The 14,877-nt window shown below is 34.7% G+C and overlaps 1 protein-coding gene across 19 annotated transcripts in view; it reads right to left on the bottom strand.

The window, feature by feature from the left end:
* Window positions 1-14,877, bottom strand: part of MIPOL1 (mirror-image polydactyly 1) — a 401,793-nt gene that overhangs the window by 172,794 nt on the left and 214,122 nt on the right. The window lies entirely within an intron of this gene.

Here is a 14,877-nt window from a genome sequence, read left to right as displayed (position 1 = left end):
GACCAGAGATAATGAGGTTCCTCAGTCAAAAGTAGTCATATATATACTGTCGAGTGATATATGAGATAGTCTGACATGATGAGAGAGAGAAGAAAAGAGTTTGTGGTGGAAGCAGAACTCAAAACATTCACAGGCAGAAAATGATTCATGGGCAGTGAGCAGAAGCCATGGAGGAGAGAAAGGCAGGGGAGAGAGATGTATGCCAGAAAGACAGTGCAGCAATGGTAATTAAAAGCATAGTCTATGGAACCAGAAAGGCTGGGGTCACATCCTGGCTTCACCACTTACAAACTGTCCTATCTTGGCAAGTTAGCAAATCTTCATGTGCCTCAACTTCCTCACCTACGAAATGGGGTAACTGTATTTTATATCTTAGAGGGCTGATGTTAGGAAGAACTAAATTAAAAACTGTAAAACACAACAGCGCCTGGGACATAGTAAATGCTTTAATAAGTGATTATTAAATAAACAGTAGGAAAACAAAAACTAGCTGGATCGCTCAGCAGATGAAGAAGCAGAAGATGTGCTGCAAAACAAGTAAAGAAAATAAAATCTAGTGTAGAACTAGCTGGTACCCTGAAAATCTTTCTACATAATGAAAGATGTCCAAGTCCCTGAGAGGTCTTGCTGTTTACGGTCTTCCTCATGATTCTATCTTCACCAGAAAGTCTTTGTTGACCAAGGTAATTAGGAGAGTTTTCTTGTTCTTTGTCATAGATCATGTAATTTTCCTTCCCAACAAAATTAGTACAGTCACACACAGAATAACAATGCTTTGGTCAACAACAGACCACATATAAGACTATAGTTCCATAAGAATATAACACCATATTTTTACTGTACTTTTGCTATGTGTAGACATGTTTAGATACATAAATACTTGCTGTTGTGTCACAGCTGAACATGCTGTACAGGTTTGTAGCCTAGGAGCAATAGGCTACACCATATAACCTAGGTGTGTAGTAGGCTATACTACCTAGGTTTGTGTAAATATACTCTATTATGCTCATACAATGATGAAATCACCTAAGGATACATTTCCCAAAATGTATCCCCACTGTAAGTGATATATGACTGTATACAAAATGTCATATTCCTCAAGAATCTCCTTTTACTGTATGTCATAGGATTTCAATGATCACCTGTAAAAAGAGAATACATTTTAAAGACTTGATTTTAATGGATATTTTTTATTAAGTATAGTTTAAGTTGGATTCTCTTTATCATTAACACCAATACCAGAATTTATAATACTTTAAATATGTATAGTGATGTGTGATGTATAAGACTTATACTATATTATCTAATTTGAGATAGCAGGAGCTTGAATACTTTCAAGTATGAATGAATGAATAAATGCTATTTCTATCGTTTTAGAAGAGAGGAAAATAAAAGACAGATTATCAACTACATAGATTGTCTGTTAATGAGGGGGCAAATCCTGGTCTTCTTTCAAGTCCTAACAATATGGTACTACAGTTATACATAGACACAGCAAAATAGGAAGACATGCCAGACACTATTCTAAGTGCATTCTATATTCATATATCATTTCTCACAAGATATTGTATAGTAGCTACTATTACTATTCTATTATATAGATGAGGAAAATGTTACATCACTTACTTGTCAGCCAGTTAATGAATGGTGGAGCAAGGGTTTGAACTCAGGAATTATGGTCCAAGTCTCTCCTTTTAACTACTATGCTATAAATACTAGATAAAATTTGGTGCTTTAAAAAATCTTTGCTAATTTTTTTTTTTTTTTTTTTTTTGAGACAGAGTCTTGCTCTGTCGCCCAGGCTGGAGTGCAGTGACGCAATCTCGGCTCACTGCAAGCTCCGCCTCCCGGGTTCACGCCATTCTCCGACCTCAGCCTCCCGAGCAGCTGGGACTACAAGCGCCCGCCACCACGCCCGGCTAATTTTTTGTATTTTTGTTTTAGTAGAGATGGGGTTTCACCATGTTAGCCAGGATGGTCTCGATCTCCTGACCTCGTGATCCGCCCGCCTCGGCCTCTCAAAGTGCTGGGATTATAGGCGTGAGCCACCGCGCCCAGCCAAAATCTGTGCTAATTTTTATCAGTGAATTATATTACCTAATTTGATTTAAATAAATTAGTACAAGAATTATTTTTTTAAACATGACTCATATAGTTCAAGATGCCATCCAAACCTTTCTTGGAGGCACATATATAGTTTTTAGATGTTAGTCCATTTAGTGACAAAAGGTCATCTATGGTGTTTCCCTCAACTTTACGGACCCCTGGCAAAAAAGTAGTATTACAGCTTGTTAGAAATATTAGTAATAGTATATAATTTATTTTTAAGGAATAATAATGATAAGGATTTCTCTCTACTGCAATAACTAACTCCCAAAGAAGCCTACTCTGTTTTGGGGGCAGGGGTGGCTCAAGTTTCCAAGCATTCATCCATTTACACATATGCAGGTAAGGTAGAGCGAAAAAAAATCTCTACTGGATCTAGCAATGATTCAGCAAGTGTTCGTTCTGCTTGTTTTGCAAGTGTGTTTTTAAGACACTATTCTCAGTCAACTAGCCTGAGTTCCATTCTGTGCTTGTTTCCTAGTACTTGGCTTAATCTTGAATGCAGACCTGTGCCTGTTTACTTGGATTCGGTTTCTGCCTAAATTTATACCCTCCAAAGTATTGTATCACTTTGGCTTTTTCAAAACACTAAACACTAAGATATAGAAGCATAAACATGTAATTGTGCTACTATATCAGCAAAAACAAAGCAGAAACCTTGAAGCAGTAAAAGGTAAATGATTATTTAAAAGAGATTCTCAATAAGATTAACAGTGAATTTCTTATAAGAAACCATGGAGGCCAGGGGCAGTAAGATGGAATATTTGAAGTAATGAGAGAAAAGAAATGAAGAGATATTTCACAAGGGAAGATATCTACATGGCTGACAAACATGACACACATGCTCAACATCACTAGTTTTCAGGGACATAAGATTTAAATCCCGATATGCTGTCACTTCACCCACAATTGAAGAGGTAAAATTACAATGACTAATAATAGTAGGATATGCTGGCTAAGATGTAAAATGACTAGAAATCTCTTACATTTTGGGTGGGTGTATAAATTAGTTTCACGTCTTTAGGAAATGTTTGGACTACTGATAATGGATGGCCTATTACGAAAATATGTCATTCACTAAACTGGGAGAAGTCAACTTGTCTTTTCACATGTATTATGGGTATTATTAAAGATTATATTATGTTAGATTTGATTTTTAATAAAGTCATTAAAATTACAGGTTAATAATCCTTTATTCACAATACAAAAACCCCAACATTTCTGAAAACAAAAAAGAACTTTAAAAAAATTTTTGGTACTGAAATCAATTGATGTTAAACCTAGGTAAACTGATGTAAAGCTATTTATGGTCTTCCTTGATCTCACTAATTGTAAATATTTACATTTTGTTGCAGAAATACTGTGTTTGGTTAGTTTTTAACTTATATTTGACTCCCCCACATTGTTGCAGGCCTTTGAAAAGCCCGTAGCCTTGAGGCACTACGTTTATGGGATAAAACAGCCTAGTAAAAAAGCCTTTTAAACTAAGGTGTCTTAGGAACTGCCTTGTTTCCCAATCCCTCACTCCAACCAGATGTTGTTACTTGATCCTACCTGTGGTCTCATGCCCACATGTAATCTGGGAGGAGATCTTATCCTGGGCATAATAGGCAGAATAATGTCTCCCAAAGAGGCCCACATCCTATTCCCGTGAATATATGAATATGTTAGGTTATATGAAAAGAGGAGAATTAAGGTTGCAGGTGGAATTAAAGTTGCTAATCAGGTGACCTTGAGATGAAGATTATCCTAGATTATCTGGGTAAGCCCAATGTAGTCACAAGTATCCTTTTAAGTGGAAGAGGGAGGCAAAGAATAAGAACCAGAGAGATGGCAGTGTAGGAAAGATTAAACTGGCCATTGCTCACCTTGAAGATGAAAGGGGGCCACAAGCCAAGGAACTTGGATAGCTTCTAGAAGCTGGAAGACTTGAGACAACTTTAGGCATATCTTCTCATTTTCTTTATGGAGTTCTTTTTTTGCTATTGCTATTTGTTTCAATATTTATATTAACATTTATATTTAAATGATTAATACTATTAAAATAATACATTAATATTTATATTCCTTTTTAAACTATGAGCTCCTTGAGAGTTTGAACTGTGCACATATGCATGCTTTTATAAATGGTACAAATAAAGATGTGTATTAAGTATTTGATAATATTGAAATTAGTATAAACCATTCATGCTGGCATTTAAGGCCTTCCACAATGTGGCATTGAACTCTCTTTTATTCCTTCACGCTCACTTTAGCCAAGGACCTGCCATAAATTCTGCCTAATTGTAATATTCCCTCCACCTAGAACACCAAATCTATGCCACGCTATCAAATCTAAATCAATCCTTCAAGGCCCATTTTAATTATTACTTCTTAAATAAAGTCCTTTCTTGATTATCTTCCCCACTCCAGAAAATTTTTCACCTGCAAAATCCTTAGTAATATTTTTTAAATTTTATTTTATTTTACATGAATGTTTTATTGAAGTATAATATACAAACAGAAAAGTTCAGGGCTCAATGAATTTTCATGAAGTGAACACACCTGTTTAACAGGAAACTAGATAAATAAATAGAATTATTTCCATCACCCTCAAACGTCCTCATGCCTCTACCTAATCTTCACCTTCCCTAAAGGTAACCATCATCTTGACTTCTACTATCATAGATCAGTTGTGCCTGTTATTGAACCTTATATCAATAGAATAATATATATTCTTTTCTCTTTTTTTTTGCTCAACATTAATCTTGTGAGATTCACCCATGTTGTTTCTTGTTCCTTATTGTATACAATTATAACTGCTGTACAGTATATAATGAACATAAATATACCACAATTTATTTATCTATTCCATTCCAATGATAAACCTTTGGGTTGTTTTTGCCTTAGTGATTTTTAAAGCCTTTTTTTATGACAGCTATCTCAACCTATCTTACACCACTGTTATTTACATACATACGTGTCAAGGTAGGGACTATATAGTAGTCCCAAAACATGAATACAGTGCTCAGCACATACCAGATATTGGTAGATATTATTGAAGTATAGTATTACATATTACGTCACAATTAAAACAGATTAGTATTTCACATTTCCAAAGAGCTTCCACATACATTGTTTCATTCGAGATGATACGAGGTAATACCATGAGGTGGTTAAAGCAAGGTCTTTGGAGTTAAGCAAGCTTGGGTTAGGCTACCAGGAATCAGCTCTATGACTGAACAAGTTAAGGCTTCTGAACCTAAATTTTCTCATTGGTAGCATGAAAGTGATAATATCCATCTCACAGGATTATTATGCAATGATAAAAAGAGATAACTTACTATCTCATATAGCCATATCAAAGTGAATATGTAAGCTATATAAGAGGCACAATTGAACCTTTGATGTGATATTATTATCAAGTAACTGATGTCAGTAAGGAACAGCACTGTACTAAGTGACAGGCGAATAAGGTGAGAAAGGACTTAGCTTAAACTATAAGTTCAAGCCATGTGGTAGTCTAGACTAGGAGTTATTAAGGACCATAAAATAAATATTTTAGGCTTGTGGGCCACACAGTCTCTAGGACAGGGAAACAACTGCTATTGTAACAAGAAAGTAGCCACAGACAATATATAAATTAGCAGATGTGGCTGTGTTCCAATAAAATTTTATTTACGAAAACAAGCAGATGGTCCAGAAGCCATAGTTTACCAACCATAGAGAACTAGAGTGGCCACAGGTTTACATAGAGCCCAGAATCTCTGATGATCTTTATAAGCTTTTGGTTAGTTGCCAGATACCTGAAAACATGAGGAATGGAAAAACTGAGCACATTTTCAATACGCTTGGCCTGTCTAGAATGAACATGTTTCTAGGGACAATGAAAGAAAATATCTAAAATACACGCTGTTCTAGAACAGGTTCTTTAGAGTAAATAATGGTAAAATGAGGAAAAAAGAAATTCATACTGGTTGTGTGAAAGAAATCACGTGTTGTGTAACATCATTGCATTGCAACAGGAAACCATTCTGTCAGGGAGACATGACTTCAGCTATTAAATATAATGCAAAATAAACAAAATGTTAAGACCTCATAGCTTCAAATTGTATTTGATGTTAATATAGCTATAACAGCATTCTTTTGAATAGTGTTTGTCTGATGTTTTTTATATTTTTTAAATTTCAATCTATTTTATATGCCTAGGTTTAGATGTGACTCTTGTAAACAGCATATTTTTTCCAGTTAAACAATCTTTGTTTTCAAATGGAACATTTGATCCTTTGACATTTAAAGAAACTTCCAATAAATTTGTCTTTAAATCTATCATGTTGTTTTATGCTTTCTACTTTCCTCGCTAGTTCTATATTTTTAAAATAAAAAAAATAAGCTAACTTTTGAATTGAATCATTTATTATCATCCCATTTCCCCCTATTTACTTCTGAATGCCATACATTCATTTTCTATTCTTTTAACGGTTATCTCAGAAATTACAAGATATAGCTTGGCTTATCAAAAATTTAATATTAATACTCTTGGACAATAACAGGACCTTAAAATCCTTTAACTCTATTTACTTGCCTCCTAATTTATTTGCTATTTTAAAAATGTATTTTAATTATTTTTACATAGTTTTAAACCACCCAAAATATTATTATTTTGTTGACCTAATATTCATTTATATTAGTCACTTTTCTTTTGTGCTCCGATTCCTTCCTGGTTGGGAGGTTCCTTATAGAACCATGTACCTGTGTCTAAACAACAGCTCCTGGAAGTTTCTTTAATACAATTCTGAAATTGGAAAAATTCAGTTTTTAGTTGTCTGGAAATGTCTTTATTTCATATTCATTCTTGAGGGATATTCATGTTGGGTATATAATTTTAAACAGGCAGTTATTTTCTTCTAGTACATTTAAAGCATTATTCTAATGTCTCCTGAATTCCAGTTCTATGTGGACGTCATCTTCAAGTCTAATTGTTGCTCATTTGAAAGGAATCTGTATTTTTCCTTTGGCTGGCTACTTTTATAATTTTATATTAGAATGCTAGATGTTTAGAATTCTTGCATGTTAGAATTCCTCAATTTGATTATGGTGTGATTGGGTTTAGATTTCTTATCTTTCTGTGGATAGATATCTTCCATTAGTTTTAGAAATATCTCAGTCATTTTCAGTTCTAATGATGCTTTTCCTGCATCGCCTGTATTCGCTCCTTTTCGGAGCCCAATTAAATGCTTGTTGAACCATCTCACTGTAAATCTCTTAATATTTGATTCATCCATCTGTGTTGAATTATGGGTAATTTTTTAGATATATTCCAACTTATATGTCTTCTAATGTATGAATTATATTATTATTTTGAGACAGAGTCTCATTCTGTCGCCAGGCTGGAGTGCAGTAATGTGATCTCGGCTCACTGCAACCTCTGCCTCCCAGGTTCAAGACATTCTCCTGCATCAGCCTCCCAAGCAGCTGGGACTACAGGCAGGTGCCACCACGCCCAGCTAATTTTTGTATTTTTATAAGAGACGGGGTTTCACCATGTTGGCCAGGATGGCCTTGATCTCTTGACCTCGTGATTCACCAGCCGTGGCCTCCCAAAGTGCTGGGATTACAGGTGTGAACCACCGCACCCAGCCACGAATTATTTTTTTGGCTGTGTATAATCTGATGGTCAATGTCTAACAGAGTGTTTTATTTCTAAATAATTTTTTTGTCTTTTTTTGTAAGAACTTGCAACTTTTTCTTTTCCAGATTTGCCTAGTGTTTCCTAGAAAGCACCTGTGGATAACTCAGGTTTGTGGTTCATACTCTATTTATTTAGATATCATTTAAGCATTTCATACATAGCTACTTATATTCTTTAGATAACTTTACTGTTTGTTTCTGTTGTGTTGTGTCTGCTGTCACTCATGATGGTTTTCTTCCTGATGTGCTTGATTGATCTTTAACTTTGAAATCATATTTTCCTGATAATAATCTTGGGAATCCTGCTGGACTAAACTGGGGGTGCCTTCCTCCAAGGAGTACTTGTGTCTGTTTCATGAGGGAGCCAAGAGAGACAATTCCTAAAGTTCAAGAGGCCTGAAATAATGCAGGAGTTTCTGGTTCAGCTCCCTAGCCTTGCTGCTGATCAAGGATTGGGACCAAAATGAAGATACAAAATATTCCTATAGATGTGTTTTCTTAGTGCAGCTGTGGCCGTTCTGTGTGCTTATCATGGGGAAGGGGGTTGCCTCTGGTTCAACTCTCATTTTTTGGCGAAGTAAAATGTTTAGACGTTTCATCTACTTTTTGTGAAACCAGCAATGCTGGCATGGATGAAACTGTTTCCTCCAGGACCTAGCAGTTTAGCAGCAGGAGGGTCCCTGCAGTATCTGCCTGCCACATGGCAGGAAGCAGAAGTCTATGTTGAAAGTTAACACATATCACAACCATCAAAAACAGATGAAACTGTTTATAATTCTCACATTTGGTAGATTAGCTTGGTTTATTTATTTATTTAAATAATTTTCCTGACTTGTTTTTTTTTTTTGTTTTGAGACAGGTCTCCCTCTGACACCCAGGCTGCAGTGTAGTGGTGCAATCTCAACTCACTGCAGCCTTGAACACTGGGGCTCAACAATCCTGCAACCTCAGCCTCCTAGGTAGCCGGGACTATAGGTACGTGCCACCACACCCAACTAATTTTTGTAATTTTTGTTGAGATGGGGTTTCACCATGTTGGCCAGGATAGTATCGAACTACTGGGCTCAAGTGATCTGCCTGCCTTGACCTCCCAAAGTACCGAGACTACAGGTGTGAGCCACTGCACCTGACCTTGTTTTTAAATAAAAAGTACACAACAAGCAAAGTTTCAGATTGACATTTTCAAGTATTTAATGTGGGGTTTTCTAGGCTAAAATCAAAATATATGAAAAGTAAAATAAAATTTTGGATATAATCACTCTAATAATATTGTTTTCTCTTAACATTGTTTTTTAGAAATACTAGAAGAGTTGAGTGTGGTGGCTCACGCCAGTATTCCCAACACTTTGGGAGGCCGAGGCAGGAGGACCATTTGAGGCCAGGAGTTTTAGACCAGCTTGGGCAACATAGTGAGGGCCTGTCTCCACCAAAAAAAAAAAAAAAAAAAATTAGCCAGGCGTGGTGGTGCACACCTGTAGTTTCAGTTCCACAGGAGGCTGAGGCAGGAGGACTGCTTGAGTCCTGGAGTTCCAGGTTGCAGTAAGCCATGATTACACCACTGTACTCCAGCCTGAGTGACAGAGTGAGACTCTGTCTCCAAACAAAAAATAAGAAGAAGAAGAAGAAGAAAGAAAAGAAAAAATAAAGTGTACTGGGAGATATAAAGATTGGTTAGATAAGAATTTTGATTAAATGATTAAGAATAGTACAAGGTAAATTTCCAATATTATCACTTTTAAGCTCAGTATTACCTGTGTGACAATATCCTTCCTGTCTAAACAGTGGTCTCTCATGTACCACATTAAACACTATATAATAATTATTTAAATAAGAACTATTTAGAGCAGTTTAATCACTAAAGCAGCTGGTGTGGTTCAGTTGAGTGGTATGTGTTATAAGTCTCTGATATCCAAATAACTGCCACATACTCTAACTTACACATAGTTAGAGGTTATCATAGTGTCACTCTTTAAAAGGTAAATATGACTAATTATATAATTGATAAAATGTTCAAAAATAGAAATTGAAATATTCCTCCCAACTGCCTTTGACAATGTGAATCCTTTAGGGAAACAAATCCATGGTGTAGGAAAACCATTCACTAGGAAATGATCTATTTAAACACTCAGTGTTTAAAGTTATATAGAAAGGTCAGTGGCAGAACCAGAATTAGACTTTGGATTACTAGTGAGTCTATCTATGCATTAACTACTCTCCCAACTTCTCTAACCTCAAATGTGCCACTATATACTATTGTCATTAACTCCAGAGGTGACACTGTTTACTCCAATTTTTAGCTCTTGTCCATTTACTATCATTTATTTTAACAACTCTATATTTTTATTTTTAGTGTCTGATATAATTTACTTAAGCCTTTTGCAATTTAAAATATTTGTCTTGAACCATTTCTTAGAGCATTAATTTAGACTGTAGAGACTTTATCTTTTCTTTGTAACTTTTAAGTTGAATGAACCCCAGCTCAAAAGATACTAAAATCGTAAATCTATTGCTAGTTAGATGCCCGTTACTTTACTTAAATACTGAGACCTCTTGACTCCAACTCTGAAAGCCACTCTTACCGATATGTAAAAACCACTATTTCACTGGTTTCACTAGTAGTCTATTAATCATTTAATGAGATTTACCATTTTTAATGTCTAGAACAGAGACTAATCACATAGTATTTAATGGTCTTCAGAAAATATCTATTAAATTATTGAATTTTCATCTACCAAACCAACTGTTCTTGAGGTCATTTTCTCAGGAAATAAAAACAAATTACGCACAAGAAAACACTTAAAGCATCAGATGGAATGTGGGTTCCTCAAAAAAGTCCACTCTCCTTTTTCATGGCATGATACATTCCTTTCACTAAGCTCTCTGGTACTACCTAAGAACATGAGCACACAGAGAAAACTAAATTCTTATTTAAACTCAAGAAGCAAACATTTCTCAAAATGACGATATTTCCCTCCTTTACACTTGAGTCGTAAACATTTCTCTACATGCCAGTGCCCTTTTATTTAGTTAGAATTTTAGCAAGCAGTATTTTGTTTATTTGTTCAGGATCGTGTATGTTTTTCCACTACATCTACAGTACACTTCATCACCTGAACACATGCTGAACCAAACTTGTCTTGCCAGCAAAAAATTTTGAAATTATGCAATCTGCAATTCAGTCCATGACAAGCACCCAGGTAGAATTTCTTCTATACCATTTCAACATCAATTAAAGAACTGCCTGCATAGAAATATTGCCAAATGAAAAGTTAGTGAAGCAGGTTTAATCAAGTGAACTTGTCTATCATTTTAGCTAAGGACTTGCTGGATACTCAAATAAGCACCATAATAATTGTCTATCAAATTAACCATAAAATTATTCTAAAATTTTATGAATGTATTAAAAGGAAAATCAGTATGATTATGTTATCTTTAATTAATACAAACACATTTTTCATTCATCAGAAAGTTTTTTAGGTGCATAGGCTATAAAGAAAGTGTAAAAGAATATGAAAATGACTTGAAAAAACAGCCATGAAAACTGAAAAAAAAAAACTCTTAAAAAAGGAAAACATTTTAATCAATTTTGTTTTACAAGGAAACTTTTTAAATTGGAGAAAAATTAGCAAAATTTTTGGCATGTACACATTAATTCATATCTAGCAAACAAATATAACTGCAGAAACACATTAAGATTTATAATCAAGGCTATATGAAATACTTTTTTTTTTTACTGAAACAGTTCACAATTAAATGAAAGTACTAAAAGTATTCAAATAAAAGAAATATTAATTTATAAGTCTCTCATTTGTGAACAGTTTTATTCAGGTGTCCATGTCCAAGCCGGCAAATATCTTATTCATTTATTATAAAAATAAACAAGAAATTATCAAAGTTATCTAATTTAAAACCAACTTTTTAAAAAGACCAAATCACATTTTAACGTAAAATAAACCAAGCAAGATTTCACAAATACACTAAAAGTTTTCTTAAATACTTTTAGTTGACATATAGGCATTAAAATGAGTAAACTGAAGTTTTTAAGAGATGACAATTAAAATGGTTTTTAACCAAAGGAAGAGGCCTTGATGAACCTGACTTCATTTATGTTAATCACATATGCAGTAATTTAAACAAAAATTCTGTATATGAATGTGGAAATTATTTGGGAATAGTGTCTAAGCATGTGAAAAGCATAAGAAAAAAGAATCCCCTGTTTCCTTTTGGATGCTTCAGACAACAGCAGCACAGCCTAGGGCACACTGCTGCGGATTTTAACTGTTGTATAGAACTACTCAAAATGCTTTTGATCCATTTTATCTTGCAAGTTAGCAAAGAAATGTTGCAATAAGAAACACCAACAAAGATCTAAAAAAGTTAAGCTCTGGATTACCATATTGTGTTCTCCTGCCATTCAATGCTTCATACAAAGGCAGTGGTGTTCAAAGTAAGAAAAAAAAAGTGAGGAGAGAGAAAAAAGAGAAACTGGTTTCAGAAAGTGCAAAGCACAAAGTAAATAATATTCTTCTACATCCCTTCTTTTTCACAGATTGGATGTTAAAAGAGTTGCAGCAATTAGGCTTTTGTTAATTACCAGCTGTTGAAACAGATGTGTTGACTATCCTTATTAGTCAACAGCTGGGTAAGAAGAACAATTGATGCTCCCTAAAACCAACAGCCAGCTGTTCTGCAGTAATTATCTCCAATTATTAATACAGGTGATAAAGACAAAAAGCTGCTATCCTTCTCTTTCTATAACTTTGACGGTTTCAGTAACTATAGCTTTATCATTACAAAGCAATAGAGAATGCATTTATTAAAACAAGTAACGGTGATATATTAGAGTGGCATTAAATCTATGGTAGTTTCCATTATGCAATTTCTGGAGAAGGAATCAGACAAGTGCTACAAGTAGAAGCAGACATTCTGCAGGCTTTTATTTATCATATTTCAAATGTCACTGCCAACTTACTTCTCCAGCACTAACAATAATAGCTAAGCACTTAAGTTCTTTGAAAAAGAGAAGCATAACTAAAATCTGTTCTTTCTGATTTCCAGGTGTTTTCACTGATCATGTTTTATATTCAGTTCACTGAAGCAATATATTTCCTCTTGGTATGACTAAATATCAGTGTCTTGTTCCCTAGCTTATATTTCCTAGGTGACTGGTAGAAGCAATTTTACCAAACCCAAAAAGAATTTATTTCATTGCAGTAAACATTTCATGTATACAGAGAAATCAGCAAAACAAGCAAGCAAACAAAAAATAAAAACATTTTGGTTTGTAGACACCACTTTCTGAAATATAATATTCAAGTTTCTAATTATGAGGATGTTAAAAAAGAAATACCATGTTGGACCATACTGATAAAATACCATTAATTACATGTTTTTAAATTACTTTTATATTTCCTATTTTAAATATTCATCTTAAATTTTTACTAACAAAAAATGCAAAACAAAGATTTAGACAAGCCAGGAAAACCATCTCTGTCCTACAAAAGAGGTGTCTACAAGAATTTACAACCATATCTATTCACTAATTAGAGAACACTTAAAGACACTGCCTTTCTGAAAACAAGGATTAGAGCTGGATGAATGCACCCCTTTCACAAACCTTCCTCATGTCCCTGTTGGGTCATCACAAGCAGCTTGTTCTTCCAGCATTAAATAGAAAAGCCTACTGCTTATCAGTTTTTAACACCTCAGTTAGACATCAGGACAATTAACAGGGACAGAAACTGTAAATAACATGTAAATAAATCATTTCACCAAGAAAGGTTGTAATAAAAAAAGAATGAACAGAACCAAACTTTCTAAAGCAGTATTACATAGGCTGTCACTAAAGTATTATGGGTGTCTGATATAAAAAATATTAGCTAGAGGCCAAGCACACTGGCTCATGCCCGTACTCCCAGCACTTTAGGAGGCCAAGGTGAGAGGATTGCTTGCAGCCAGGAGTTCAAAACCAGACTCTGCAAGACAGCGAGACTCCATCTCTACTTCCAAAAAAAAAAAAGCTAGAAACCTCTCTTATCACATTCTATGTAATTATGGCTCCTACAGTAGAAATTTCAACATTTACATAATTACAAAACAAGAGAGAGAAGCACATTACCAAAAAAAAAAATTATCCATCTCTATAAAACCAACCTCCCATGAGAATCTGTAATATTTAAGATTCTGTAATTTACAGGGAATCCCCTGATATATAGAAGCTAACAAAATGTGTAAACAGAGCAACAAAACATTAGAATTTATGTTTGAAAATCTCTATTAGGCCATATAATTATTCTGTGATTTCTCAATTTTAAAAAAAGATCTAACTTTCAGCATGGTAGCAGTGAGAGTAAATATCTTCCACCCTGATATTGGGCAGCCCTCCTTTCCCTTCGCACTAGGCAGGAATATTGGAAAAGTACACAAGCAATGTAACAGCTAATTATGCTTCTCTCTTCTCTGTGGAAAGGAACAGGTTGTGGCTACCACCTAACAAGCCCACCCATCTTATATAACCATGCAGAGCAGCCATGGCTACTACTGAAGCAAGAGGGCTGCCCTCTCCTCATTAGATCCTAGGTGACCTAAACAGGGAAGGGAGAAGTGAAACCTGTTTCAAAGTCACAGTTCCTAAGCTCATTGCTGTTTAAAAATAAGCCAGGAAATCTATGTGTTCCTTCCTTTGGAAAAAACTAATGGCAATATATAATGAACATCTGATTGCTACACACAATTCTTCTAAATGCTGCCTTTTTGAAATTTAAAAATACTTATGCCACAATTCCTCTAAAATTTAAAAATACTGGAACAAGACCCAAGCATTCAGAACTGCTTTCAATAGGCTGCACCTAAGATATCTTACTTTCACACCAATTTCAATGCATTTCAATTTAAGAATTTCACTGGACGGCTTAATTACCTGGGATAAACACCTGCATTTTCTCATCCATAACACAGGTGCCCACTGTTCAGCATGCCTTTCCTATTTTGCTCATTGGCAGACTCATAAACATCCTTACAGCTAAGTCTTTCACATCTTTTTCCTATTTCATTTCAGCTTCTGCATATATCTATTATAGTACTGATCTAATTTTATATGCA

The sequence above is a fragment of the Pongo abelii genome, chromosome 15 (genome assembly GCF_028885655.2).
Source record: "Pongo abelii isolate AG06213 chromosome 15, NHGRI_mPonAbe1-v2.0_pri, whole genome shotgun sequence".
Classification (NCBI taxonomy): domain Eukaryota; kingdom Metazoa; phylum Chordata; class Mammalia; order Primates; family Hominidae; genus Pongo; species Pongo abelii.
This window is presented reverse-complemented; position numbering and strand designations above follow the sequence as displayed.